Genomic DNA, 14,242 nt, shown 5'->3' on the forward strand with positions numbered 1-14,242 from the left:
AGATCGATGCCCCTAGTCAAAAAACCAAGAGCAAATAGAATAGTTGAAAATCTAGAAAGGCTAGGATGAAAGCACGTAGGGAACGAGAGCAAAAATCCCTAACTGAGGAGCTTACGCAAGCTAAAGAGAAGATAAGACAACATGAGGAAATGGTTGCACCTTCTCTTACATAGATGTCACAACCTCTAGAAGAACCATCTACAGAGGAGAAACCAAGAAATGCTAGTTCGGGAGGATCAGTATTGGTCGATAAGGTTAATTAGCCTTAAACGCCCTTCTAAAAGCCTATGAAACACGGTTCAAAAACAACCAAACTCAATAACAGATATGGATGACATATCCATATGCGGAACTAGAAAAAGACAAGCTTGAAATGTGCAAGAAAATGATTCAAACAGCCCAAGCTTTACTAGAAGCACCAATTGAAAAACCTGAGGGTGTGATCCTTCTTCCACGTACACCAATAATCCCACCAAACCAGGAACAAAAAGAGCTAGATTCCAGTCATGAGCACAGACCAAAGCTCAAGGACCCAATATTAGAACCAAAAATAGAGTTGAAAACTGCAGATAACTCTTCCGAGGGATTTAACCTAGCTATACTTGAGATTTGTAAATAAATAGATGGTCTTGACAAATTGTGGAAACAAGTTAGAGAGGCCAATGAAGAAAGTGAGATAAGCAAAAGAGTAAACCAGATGGGTGATGAAAGAGGAGTGTCTCTTCCACCAATATAGGAATTTGAGGTTGGATCCGAAATAAATCTAGAAGTGGAATCGTATTGGGGAGACAAAGGATCTGTACAGTTTATGGACGGTCAACCCCATTACTACCATCCTATATGGGAGAGTATGAGGCCAAGTCAGAGGTTGTTGTAGTCCCATCACAGAGACTGTCTTCCAACAAGGTCATCGATTCAAAAGGGATGATAGACATTTTGTCGACACTAGTCACCTGCACGATAACGTTAGCCGAGCTGCTCAGAATACGACCAAACATGTGGGCTACTGTGGGAAAATGCCTAGAGAAATTTTGGTGTTAAAAAACCAATGACTCAAATCGAGGAAGGGATCAACGAGCTGGAAATGCCTCAGCTAAACACTAGGCCAGTGCCATTAAACAAGGTTGGAGAGTACTATGCGGGAGAAGATGGGAACACAACTCTTCCTGTGGAATTCCAAGGTGTGAAAACCATGGCAATCCTTGACAGTGGAGCCGATGTGCCCATCGCAACAAAAGAAGTTTGGAAAAAATGGGGAAAACCAGCAGTGAGGGCTACAAGGATGAAACTGCAGCTTGTAGACTAACACATGGAAAGGCCCATAGGATTTCTAGAAAAAGCAGTTGTTACTTCTTGTGGAATTGAATATGAGCAAACCTTTGCTATTGTGTATTTTGGCAAGAAGAACAACTATGCTATCATTCTAGGAAGACCATTCATGCAACATTTGAAAATGGTCTAGGACGACTGGGGGTATGACCATATCTACCTGAGACATATGGAAACCACGATGAAAATAAATCTTAAGGACTATAGTTACAAGGATGTGACAAGAGACCCAGTAGAAGAGTTTTATTCCGCTATTGTAACATGATCAGAACTTCCAGCATGGCTGGGTAAACCTAAAGAGCTGTGGATATGTGGATCTTTGCAATGCGGAAGCTTAAAGCGAGAGGAGTGCATTTTAGAAAGGGAAATTGAAGATAGGGATTATATCCCAGAACCCTTTCCTAAGGAAGCATTAGAGCCACTTGAATGGGAACACATCTTAACTACTCTGGATGTATGTGTTATTCAAGATAGTCTAGCAACAAAGTTTTGTGATGAAGATGGATATGATGTCATTCCTTAGTTTGCAGTGAGTGTGATCTAGGAAAACAAAGACGAAGAAGAAGACGAGTTCTATGACTCCGTAGAACACTCGGAGCTTCAAGAAGATGCAAACAATGGAAATCCAGACAACCGAGCAGGTGACAAGAACAAAACTTTAACTAATGCATGGTTTTATGACTGTCCAGATAAAAGACCTAGAAAATAATGTCATAGCTACAAAAATAAAGTGCCTCAAAAGTGGATTCCAAAATCCTCAGTGGAAATGCAGTTGCAACAAGCATCCTCATACATGGCTCCTATACATGAAGAAAAAACTCAACCAAGAAGAACATACCCATGTCAATGAGCTACCAACGCTCTAATCAAGTGGATACCAAAGTCATCCCAGAAACAAAAACCCAAGAGCAAGAAAATAGTAGCTTTCAATAACTAGCCAAACCACAAAGGAAAAGTTCTAGAATGCAACCTAGCTGAGGATAGTAGGGAAAGTGATTATTGTTTTACCAGGTATTCAAGTCATCACCCTCACTAGCATCTTTTGTAATAAACAAAGAAGTCCAAAAGAAAAGAATAACAAGTCAGAACCAAAAATCTCAACAAATCTGAAGTGCGCGTCTGAGAGCGCGTGTGTGTGTGCAACAATGGAGAAGAGAGAAGAAGAGAGGAGACATAGGTTTGGGTGGATTCCAAACACAATAGTGTTAGGGTTATGAGTCCTTATTCTTTTATGTAGAATGAATGGTCAGTTTTAGTTCTTGGTAGTCTTCGGCGCCCAACACTCAGGCACGGCACATTGGGACAACTTAAAGGACAATGTGCCTTTAAGCTGGGGTGACAATGTATACATAAATACAATACAGGTAGGCAATGACCATGATCATCTACCCAATGACCATGAGTGCCTGACAATGTGCAAACCGCTCTGAAGGTAATCCCTTTGTCAGAAGATCAGCAGGATTTTCAATGGTGTGAATTTTGGCAAGATGCAATCGCTTGTCCTCAAGTACCTCACGAATGAAGTGATACTTCACATCCACATGCTTTGTCTTTGCATGAAACATTGGATTCTTTGCCAATTGTATAGCTCTTTGGCTATCACAATGTAACGCAGGCATCTCAACATTGATTCCCAAGTCTCACACTAGCCGACCAAGCCATAGAGCATCCTTGCAAGCTTCTGAAGCTACAACATATTCAGCCTCTGTAGTAGACAAGGTAACACAATATTGCAAATGAGATCACCATGAAACTGCACCTCAAGTGAATTCAAAAAAATAGCCTGAAGTGGACCTTCTCTTATGTAAGTCTCCTCATAGTCTGCATCCGTGTTACCTATTACACATGCTTCCTGTCTTCCAAAGAAAATGCACATGTCTTTTGTACCATTCAAATATCACATAACCCCTTTTACTGCCTCCCAATGTTTCTTGCCTGGATTTGACTTATATCTACTAACAACTCCCACTGCAAAAGCAATATCAAGATGTGTAGCAATCATAGCATACATCAAACTCCCAATTGCAGATGAATAAGGCACTTGTGCCATTTCAGCCTTTTCCTCTTCAGACTTTGGGCAATCAGTTTTAGAAAGTTTCACTTATGGAGGCAATGGAGTACTCAATGCCTTCCCCTTCTCCATATTGAAACGCTTGAGCACTTTGGCAATGTACTCAGATTGAGAAAAATAGACCAATTTCTTGCATCTATCTCACTTAATGCGCATACCAAGGATATGGCTTGCTTCACCCATGTCTTTCATTTCAAAGTTTGCGTGTAACTCTGACTTCAAGGCTAAAATCTCATCCCTGCATTTACCAAAAATTAACAGATCATCCACATAAAGGACCAAAATCAGGAAACTACCATCTTTAGCTCGCTTAGTGTAGAGGCAATGGTCCATATTGCTACGTTTGTAGCCTTGAGAGAGCATGAATGAGTACAATTTACGATACCACTCCCTTGATGAATGTTTTAGACCGTGAAGAGTCTTTTCTAACTGACACACCAAGTCTTCATTGCCCTTCTCAACAAAACCTTCTGGCTGCTGCATATAAACTTCTTCTTGAAGATCACCATGCAAGAACGCCGTCTTGACATCCATCTGGTCAAGTTCCATGTTGTCTTTAGCAACCAATACAAGAACGCCGTCTTGACATCCATCTGGTCAAGTTCCATGTTGTCTTTAGCCTTCCTGCTATAAGGAAGCCATGTCAATGGATGACAAGGCAAAGTGGGAGAAAGCTATGCAATCAGAAATGGACTTGTTGCATAAATGGACTTCTTCCATTTCTGATTGCATAGCTTTCTCTCACTTTGCCTTGTCATCCATTGACATGGCTTCCTTCTAGCAGGAAGGCTCTCCGCAATCTGTCAACATAATGTAGTCCAATGAGGGAGTAAATCTATAAGGAGGCCTTGAAACTCTTGTAGACCTTCTAATAACTGCTTGAGCCGGTTGTCCCTTAGCAACATCTTGTACTGCAGGAGGATTCTGTACTTGTTGTCTGAGATTAGGAACTTCAACCCTATTGTGGACAAGTCCATCTTCTTGGAAGTTAACTCTCCTGACCTCCACTTTATTCTCACAGGCTTCTTATGCATCGTTTCTGCATTGAAGTATACGTCATTACTATGAACTATGTTTTTAGCTTCAGGATCCCATAACCGAAATCCCATCTCGCCAGGATTTCTATAACCAAGAAATATGCATTTCTTTGACTTAGGAGACAACTTGCTTCGAAACGTCTTTGGAACATGGCAATACGCTTCACAGCCAAAGACTCTAAGATTCTTGGAAGAAGGTGGCTTCCCAGACCAAAGCTCTTCAGGTACCTTCTCATCTAAAGCCTTGTTACGAGATCTATTAATAAGATGGACAGCGGTTGCTAACGCTTCCGCCCAAAATCCATTAGGCAGTTTTTGGTTCTGAGGATGAAGTTTGAACGCTCTTGGGCTATCAAGCTATAGAGGATTCCTAGTTTTCCTTTTGCGCAACAGTGTTTTGGTGCCCGCCACCGAGGAATCGCTTCAAGTTACCTTCAGTTTACGGTTTTTAGAAGACATGGCGTTTAATTTTCCAGAGTTTAGTGGGAAATCAAATGAAAGTTCTAAAGGTTTCATTGAGAGAATGGAGTTTGCTTGCCTTCTTGCTGACAAGCAAGACCCAGCGTTGGTGCTGCGAATCTTCTATTTCTGTTTGAAGGGAGATGCTAGGGAAAGGTTAGAAGGCTACAAAAAGGAGCTACAATCAGCCCAACCTCCTCAAGTTATGACTTATGAAATGGTAAGGCATGCTTTTCTTACACACTTTAAACAGGTGGAAGACCCACAAAAGGTATGGCTGTCTATTCAAGGCTTGGTACAGGGTGAAGGCCAAACCATAGAAGACTTTGTGAAGGCATTCAATGCGTTATGGGCAAAGTGGTGTACATCTTTGGGGGCTGAAATTCCTCCAGCCATGTTGAAGAAGGACAGGTTTCTTGCAAGCTTGAGGAGTAACCTACGCATGAAGGTAGAGCTTAAGCAGCCAAGGACCTTTGAGGAGGCAGTTGAAATTGCAAAGAATAAAGAGTGGAAAGCAGAGCGTCTTCATCAACTTGGAATCAATGTCAAGCCAAAGGTTGAAGTGAAAGCGGTAGAGCAACCAAGGGTCCTCATTAGGGAGCCAGGTTATGATCAACAAGCTTCTCATGATGTGAATGCTTTTCGCAAGGAGATGCAAGAGGTTGTAGGTCTTATGAAGAATCTTAGTGTGCATATGATGGGAGGTGGAAGAGGTCAAAGCTATGGATATGGACGTGGTTATGGAAGCAATGAGGGTTATACAGGTGGTAGAGGAAGAGGCATGGCTGGAAGAGGAGATATGTTTCAATGTTACAATTGTGGTGAATGGGGTCATAAAAGCCCTCAATGTGACAAGCCAAAGAGAATGGGTGGTGACATGTTTCCTCTTCCTCCACAAATTCCTTCTCGAGCTCAAGATTATGGTATTGAGATTAAAGTGGAAGCAGGACCAAGTGGATTGACAGCAGAAGAAAAGGGCAAAACAAAAGTGGTAAGCATAATCCGTTTGGAGAAGAAAGAGGATGATTTGGGAGCTATGGTCATGCATGTAGGTAAGAGGGTTACAAGAGATCATGACATGAGTGATGCAAGTCCCAGCCATAAAAGAGGGAAACAGGTTGAAACAGGTACAGGTAAAGAGAAGAAGAAGAGAAAGCCCAGGAAACATTACAATGCATCTGACTTTCCTTTGGGAGAAGGGCAACCAAATTATAGTTTAAGGGATGATTTGGTGGGTAGAAAGGCTGATGTTACCTTTGGGCAACTCATGGAGATGTGTCCCAAGTTAAAGAGGCAATGGAAGCACGTAGTCAACCCCATGAAGAAGGAGCCTACAAGGGGGTCAATGAGAGTCCTATCTTTGAATGAGCTACCTGATATATGCCCTACTATGGATGCATGGCATAAGAGGAAGTGCATTGGAGAGGCTTATATTGATGGAGGTGCACATGTATGTGTTATTACTCAAGCTTGTGTATCAAAGTTGGGACTCAACATGGTGAAGAATTCAGGTTTTCGCATAAAGATTGCCAACCAATCAAGGGTGAGGTGATTGGGAGCTATAAAGGACTTGGAGGTGGATGTATTTTATGTTAAAGTGCTAGTCTTTCTCCATGTTATGCCCGCAGGTATTGGTGCTTTCCCTCTCATCCTTGGAAGACCATGGTTACAGGCAACCAAAGCTATACAGGATTGGGGACATGGTACCATCACTCTCTACAATAGAAGGGGTGATAAGAAGAGGTTTGACATGGCTAGAAAACAATCTTTGGATGCTGATTTTGATGAGAAAATTGATGAAGAAGAGTACTCAAGTGAAGAAGAAGACAATGGGGATGATGGTAGTGAAGTGGAAGATAGCAGCGATAGTGATCTAGATGTTTCCTCCTTGTTTCTTGAAGAAGAGCATGATGAGAAACAAAGATTTCTTGGCCTTATGGAGAATGAGGATATGTCTGGTCCTTATGAGAAAATTGAAGAGCTGATGCAACCCAAAGTTCAACCTAATGTCAAACAGGAGCTGATACAAGGTATGTTGTCTCCCGACTTGACTAGTCATGAGAAGGGTGAGTACCTACATATGATACAACAATTTCCCCAATTATTCATCACTTATTATGAGGAAATTAGAGGCTTTAAGGGAGAGGAAATCCACATTCAAATCAAGGAAGGAGCTCAACCCGTACGCCAAAAGCTAAGGAGAATGGGGCAGGTACAACTTAATGCTTTAAAGGAAGAGGTAGACAAGCTTCTTGAAGCAGGTTTCATATGTCCTGTGAGCACTGCAGAATGGGTGAGTCCTGTTGTTGTCACACCCAAGAAGGATGGAAAGTGGAGGATATGTGTTGATTTTAAGCCTCTAAACGCAGCCATGAAGAGGGATCCATACCCTCTTCCTTTCATAGATGACATACTTGATTCTATTGCAGGGCATGAGAGGTATAGCGTATGTGATGGATTCTCTGGATATTTTCATCTCACCTTGGCTTTAGAAGACACAAAAGAAGACCACATTTATCACGCCATGGGGATGCTTTTGCTATTGTGTGCTTCCTTTTGGTCTTATGAATGGCTGTGCGTGGTATCAAAAGCGCGTCAACAAGGTGTTCTCTCCCTTTCTTGGCAATTTTGTGAAGGATCTTATTGATGAATTTTGTGTTTATAGCTCTAGAAAGGATCATTGTGCAAAGCTTGGGATGGCATTGAAGCAATATGATGAAAGTGGAGGTCAACTCAACCCAAAGAAATGTCATCTTGCTCAACCAAGAGTGAAGTTTTTGGGGCATATGATCTCAGAGAATGGGATTGAAGCGGATCCTAACAAAGTGAAGGCTTTGGTGCTCCTCCCATCACCTAAAGATACAAAGAAACTTTCTACTTTCATTCAAAAGGTGAAGTATATGGCAAGGTTTATTCCTTTGTCCTCTCAACTTCTTTATCCTCTATAACAAGTAGCAAGGTTGGATCCTCTACACTGGACAAATGAATGTGAAGAGGTTTTTCAAGGTATCAAAGAGGTTCTTGGTTCTCTTCCTGCTATGCAAGCTCCTAATTGGGATAAGGAGTTTTATGTGAATCCATCAGTAGGTGAAGATGCTATTGGAGCTATGCTTCTTCAACGAGGTAACAATTCCCACTACATGAAGCCTATCTATTGTGCTAGCAGGGTGAAGCTGAGGTGGAAAGAGGCTATACTGAGGTGGAGCTCATTATGGTAAGCGTGATTTATGCATGTAGAAGGTTTAGGCACTACCTTCTCCCTAAACCATTCACATTCCTCACTAGATACACTCTTCTACCTCAATTGCTGAATAGCCCTACTTTGTCAAAGAGGCTCATGAAGTGGATTGTGGAGCTACAGGAATTCCAATTCTCTTTTCTTGTTGAGGAGAGTACAAGGGCTACATTGGATGATTTGCTTACCTATAAGGAAAGCCCTCTTCTTCTTAAATAGGATGCAGTGAAGAAGCAACACATGGAAGCTCCTGGCATAGACAATGCCTATCTATTGTTTTTTGATGGCTCTTACAGGAAAGCGCATAGCGAAGCTTCAAGAGGTGTGGTAGTTTATGATCCTCAAGGTGCTTTGATAACTAAAAGGAGCTTGAAGCTTACAGCACAAAGCAACAATGAAGCTGAGTATGCTACTTTGGAGAAAGGTCTCAACCTTTGCCTTGAGCTTGGCATCCGTCGTGTGAGGGTAAGAGGTGATGCACTTTTGGTGGTTAAGCAAGTACTTGGGGTGTGTCAAAGTAAGAATCCAAGGCTGAAAAATATTTGTTTTCAAGTGAAGAATCTGCTTAAGCATTTTGAATCTTGGAGCTTAAGGCATGTGGACAGGTCTCAAAATGAAGAAGCACATGGTGCAGCGCAAGATTCAATTGGGCAATTGTATGTGATAAGGGCTAATGCTCCTCTTTATTTGGGAAGGGAAGCTTTAGAGAGGGAGGAAGAGTTTCTACAAACAGGTATGCTTCCATCAGAGTTAGAGAAGCCAAAAAAGTACGCCTTCCTACGTCGTGCCAAAAGGTATGTGCTAGTTGGTGATGCCTTGTATATGAAGGGGGCTGATCTTGTGATGATAAAAGTGCCTTGAAAAGAGGAAATTTACAAAATTTTAGAGGAGAATCATGAGGGTTCTTGTGGTGGTCACTTTGCTTCAAAGATCACTTTGCATAAAGTCTTGCAGGAGGGTTATGTGTGGCCAAGTGTTCAACGTGATGTTCATCATTGGTGCAAGTCTTGTAAAGAGTGTCAAAGCATGGAAAATAGGGTTCTCAAATAAGAAATTAGAGGCACCATTGTGGCTTATGATGTGTTTGAGAAGTGGGGTATTGATGCAATAGGTCCTCTACCTATGACAACTAGAGGCAAATGTTACATACTTACTGCTGTTGACTATCTATCCAGGTGGGCCGAAGCCAAAGCTGTTAAGCACATCACGAGTAAAGATGTTTCCTTATTTATATACGAAGATATTTGTTGCAAATTTGGCATGCCATTGGAGTTACTTTCTGACAAGGGTCCAGGTTTCAGGGGAGTGTTGGTGGATTATATACGTGAGAAGCTTCATGTGCATTGCAGGTTTACTATTCCATATTATCCCCAATGCAATGGCATGAATGAAAGGTTTAATGGAGAGCTCATAAGGATGCTTACAAAGATGACAAGAAACAATGTGAAGAATGGGGATTTAGAGCTACCTTGTGCTCTATGGGCGTATAGGACTGCCATCAAATCAGGTACTGGTTTTTCTCCCTTCCATCTAGTTTTTGGAAAAGAGGCTTTACTTCCTATTGAGGTGGAGATACCAGCCTTGAAGATGATGCTAAAGCTTGAAGAAGAGCCCAATGATGCATTCAAGGAAAGAATTTTATATTTTCAGTGCGTACAATTGGATAGGGTGTTAGCTTTTGAACATTATGAGCAGGTCTTGAAGAAGAATCAAGCAAAGGAAAATGAGAAGGTAAAGGACAAGGACATCAAGAAGGGTGACATGGTGCTTCGTTACAATAGTAAGCTTGATAGCACTTTTCAAAAGAAATTTTAAATCAAGTGGCAAGGTCCTTTCTTGGTCTTAAACAGGTTTCCAAATGGCACATATCAGCTTGCTGACTTGGATGGTACCCCACATAAAGCACGTGTGAATGGCTACAGGTTGAAGAAGTATATTTCAAGGTTGATGACTGTGATTGAGGATGAGCCTTATTTTGAAGAATTTTTTGATCATGTTTCTAACGATGAAGATGAAGTGAAGACTCCCTCATGTGGTTTACAGGATCTCTTTTGTGCTGCTGATCATGAATGATCTAGCATGCTGGGGTGTGGCAAACTATGTTGGGCGCATTTCTGACACCCTGTTTTTTGTAAATTTGTACATATGGACATGAAGCCCGATGTAAAAAGGGCATGTGGACTTTCTTTTTGTGGGTTTTTTAGCTTGATTTATCAAGCACATGTACATGCACTGCAAGTCGCTAGTCTAGTGACAACTGTCGGGCTACTGTAAGTGCCCGTGAGTGAGTTTTTTGAAGTGAGCCTTGTATATAACTAAAACTCATGTACAAACTTAAAAAGGTTCAGCCAAACATCAGAAATTTACAGGTTTTAGCTCTTTGTGCCTCCTTGGTGCTTTTTGATGCAGTTTTTTGCCGCGACTAGCCTTCTCTACGTGTAGTAGTGCTGGGACAACTTTTTGTTCGCGTCAATTTTGCTCATGGCGGCGTATGGAATCAATTTTGGTCATCTTCAGATTTCTCGCCAGTCATTTTTCAATCTTTTTTCCAAGCTTTAAAGTGCCCCAATTGGAGTTGTGCTCTTCAGGTTATGGCTAGTTCTCCGCAGGGTTACGACTATGGCAGCCTGGTGGAAAATTGCATGTGGGCAGATTGGGAGGGCTTGTTTCTATGAATTGTGAGATTGAGGTTTAAGTTGTGGGTTTGTGGTGTTCATTTGGGAAAGGGGAAGCTCTTGTCTTCATATGCATTCGTCGGCGTGCGCTGTAAATCCGTGCTTTGACAGGGTTTTGCTCCTATGCTCTATGGTCCTTTGGGTGGGCGTGTGCTTGTAAATTCCCAAGGGAGCATAGGAATTTTGGTCGAGGGTTATGAAGATTTGTTTTGGTATAGTTTTTGGTTCTGAGGATGAAGTTTGAACGCTCTTGGGCTATCAAGCTATAGAGGATTCCCAGTTTTCCTTTTGCCCAACAATGTCAAGTTGTCAATTGTAGCCTTTTCTTTGTCAATTTTAAATGTTATCTCTTGTATACTATAAGGACATATTTTGCAGTTGTTCTATACACATATCTGGTCTCTAGTCCCAGTGTATGGTTCAATAGTTTGTAAAATCAAACTATTGTTAGATAATTAGTCTTAAACACACACACACACACACACACACACACACACACACACACACACACACACACACACACACTATGAGGAGATAGAAAGAGGGGGGATTTGTTTGTAGCTTTGTGAAATTTTTTTAGCTCTACACATTTAAATGATATGCACCCTTGAAACAACCATCTCTTTTATTTAATAGAACTAATATATTAGCTCCCTTGGTCATAAGGAGTGCATGTCGGACATGTTTTCCTATTGGTTATGGGTAGCCAACAAACAAAATCCAGACTAGCTTGAGGCAAGGATTTATCTCCTATTATTCACCTTGGTCAAGAGGAGACCAAGGACCATGCTTTCATGACCATTCCTACTGGGAATGATTGGATATCGTCCCACCTCTCTTAAGGATCCTACATGATGTAAAATTTAGACTCTCTCCTTCATAGAACAAAGATATTGCCACTCTGCATGTTTAAAAGACTTGATGCTAAGAAGAAAAAAGCCAACCAACCAAGACAATTTGAATGTTGCTCACTACTGCTCTACGCTTGCCATGGAGGCCTCCCCTTGTGCTGCCCTATCCCAGCCAAGCCTGCCCCGCCTGTTCTCCCCCCCACGCTATCCTGTGTAGCCCGTCAGGATCCCATGATGCCTGCACACCCCTCTCTCTTTTCCGCTGCTCGTAGCTTCCCCCCCTTCCCCCTTTTCTCTCTAATTTTCTCCCCTAGTTTGTCTTTGGTGGTGCTTCTCAGTGGCATTTCACAGATGGAAGCTTGTGCTCCACCATAGAGGGACTCAGATGAAGCCCCCTTTTTCGACCCCACCGACTACACCATTCGACTTGCTCTGTTGCCAGCAGAGCAAGCAAGCCTCGTAGCAGAGCTGGAGCACCTTCAGGCCACCTCTGTCATCTACAATATTATTGGCAATCATCCCAATCGAGGAGAGGTATGCGACCTTCTGCAAGCCCACCTTTTAGCAGAGCTAAGGAAGACCATTGATGTGCATCTTCTCGAGCACGTATACTATTAGATAGAGTTTGAGATGCCCATTAGCCATCCGAGCGGTCAAAGCTCATTTTTTATAGTAGCACCATGGGTTCGATCCAGCATCGGATGTCCTTATTGAGGAGACATACTTGCCTATTCTGGTTTGCTTCCTTGGCCTGCGGAGGGAGTACTGACCTCTTCTTTCTAGGATTGGTTTTGAGATCCGAACACTCTTGGAGACCCCACACACGATAGCTTCAATTGCAGCCAAGGCTACAGGTGTGCCTTCAGTACACGTTCTGGTTCATGACACTCATACTCTCTCAAAGGTGGTCCTTCTACCTAGGGTGAGTGGGGAATGGCTACGCCAAAGGGTGAAGTATTTGGGACTCCCACACTAGTGCTTCATTTACAAGTAGATGGGCCCCCTTAGCGAAGGCCTATCCTCGTTGGAGATCTCAACCCATAGTGCATGCGCAACCTTCCAAGGCTGAGCATGCCCAGCAGCCCGGACAAATAGGCTGGTACCTTGATAGAGGTCAACCATCAACCAGTTGATGGTTTGCATCAGATGCCTGACCACCATTGATAGGGATGGGCTCGCCACATTACCCCCCTTGGTGGCCGACCTCGTGCAATTCAATAGCATCGGGTTCTGACAGGGAACCATTTTGTTGCCCTCTAGCAGGAGCCCCCTAAGGATGCCCTCCACCTCAGCCCCACCACCTCCACCATGACCTCCATCGTCTCCCCCCCCTCCACCTTCTCACACTTCTGTTCTGCCTCTTCCTCCTCCTCCCCATCCTCCACCCCCACCCCCACCTTCCACTCCTCCTCTCTCCGTTGTGGGGCCCTCAACCTCATCACACGACCCATCCCACACTCCTCTCCAAATGCAAGGGACTGGACACACATACGCAACAAGATATTTTCTTGGTAGTGCTTTCACATGGCTTGAGAGGGACAAACCCACCTAAGAATGCCACTTTTGGTTCAGACCTCTTCTTTTGCTGCAGTCCCTCGAGATTTGACCATCTTTGACATTTGTAGAGAATGAGACTTCTTCGACTATAGCTTTACACACTTCCTTGGTGACCCTTCTCCCAACCTAGAGGAGGCTTTCTTTTGAGTTTATGTCCTCTTGCTAGCAACCTGAGGCACAGAGGCTCTAGATACAGCGATAGGTTTCTCCTTTCCGATGTGCGATAGGTTTCTCCTTTCCAATGTGCGATAGGGATCATGCAAAGTGGACCTTGCACACAATTCTTGAATGCCTAAAGGTCCATGCTATTAAGTTCTCACACCACACAAGGGACTTGGGGGTGACGGATATGGTACAGACACTTTGGCCTTTAGCCAAGTTTAGTATGATTCTGCCCGATGCAGCCGGTTGCAAGCACATTGTGGTGCACTTGTTTGCTAGGGAGATGTATGTATGAGTATTGCGGACTCATGGCAGTAGGCCATTGTGGACAGAGGTATTATTGTGCCATGCAGTCAAAGGGAGAGAAAGACAAGTTGTCTGGGGGTCTCACAAGACAATCTACTCATTGTGCCTTTTCTTGTAAAAGTGTATCTTGGATTTCAAGAGTGATTTGTGAGTGCTTCAACTCAAAGTTTGACATCAAACACTGACTGTCATGTATTAAGACTTTTTTGGGTGATCATATATTTGTCAAGAGACAACAAGGGGTCTTTTTGATGGGAAAGTAACAAAAGGTTTAAAAATATGGCATGTTTAACATCTCTTAGTCATTAAACTTTTGAGAATTCAAGTTTCACAACAATGGTATATGTCATGGTATTGGCCTATGTGTAAAACAATATTGGTTGGATGCTAGTCACATTCTTCATTGTGATAAACTTGATCTATTGAAACAATGTAAGCTCACATTTAACTTCAAGTTTAACATGCCTTATGATTATCTAATCTAAAAAAGCTTCACTCAAGCTTGGAAATTTCTTAAAATAGTGTTCTATTTTGACATTATCTTCGTGCACCTAAACATT

The sequence above is a fragment of the Adiantum capillus-veneris genome, chromosome 14, assembly GCF_014529385.1.
Source record: "Adiantum capillus-veneris isolate H3 chromosome 14, ASM1452938v2, whole genome shotgun sequence".
NCBI classification, from domain to species: Eukaryota; Viridiplantae; Streptophyta; class Polypodiopsida; order Polypodiales; family Pteridaceae; genus Adiantum; species Adiantum capillus-veneris.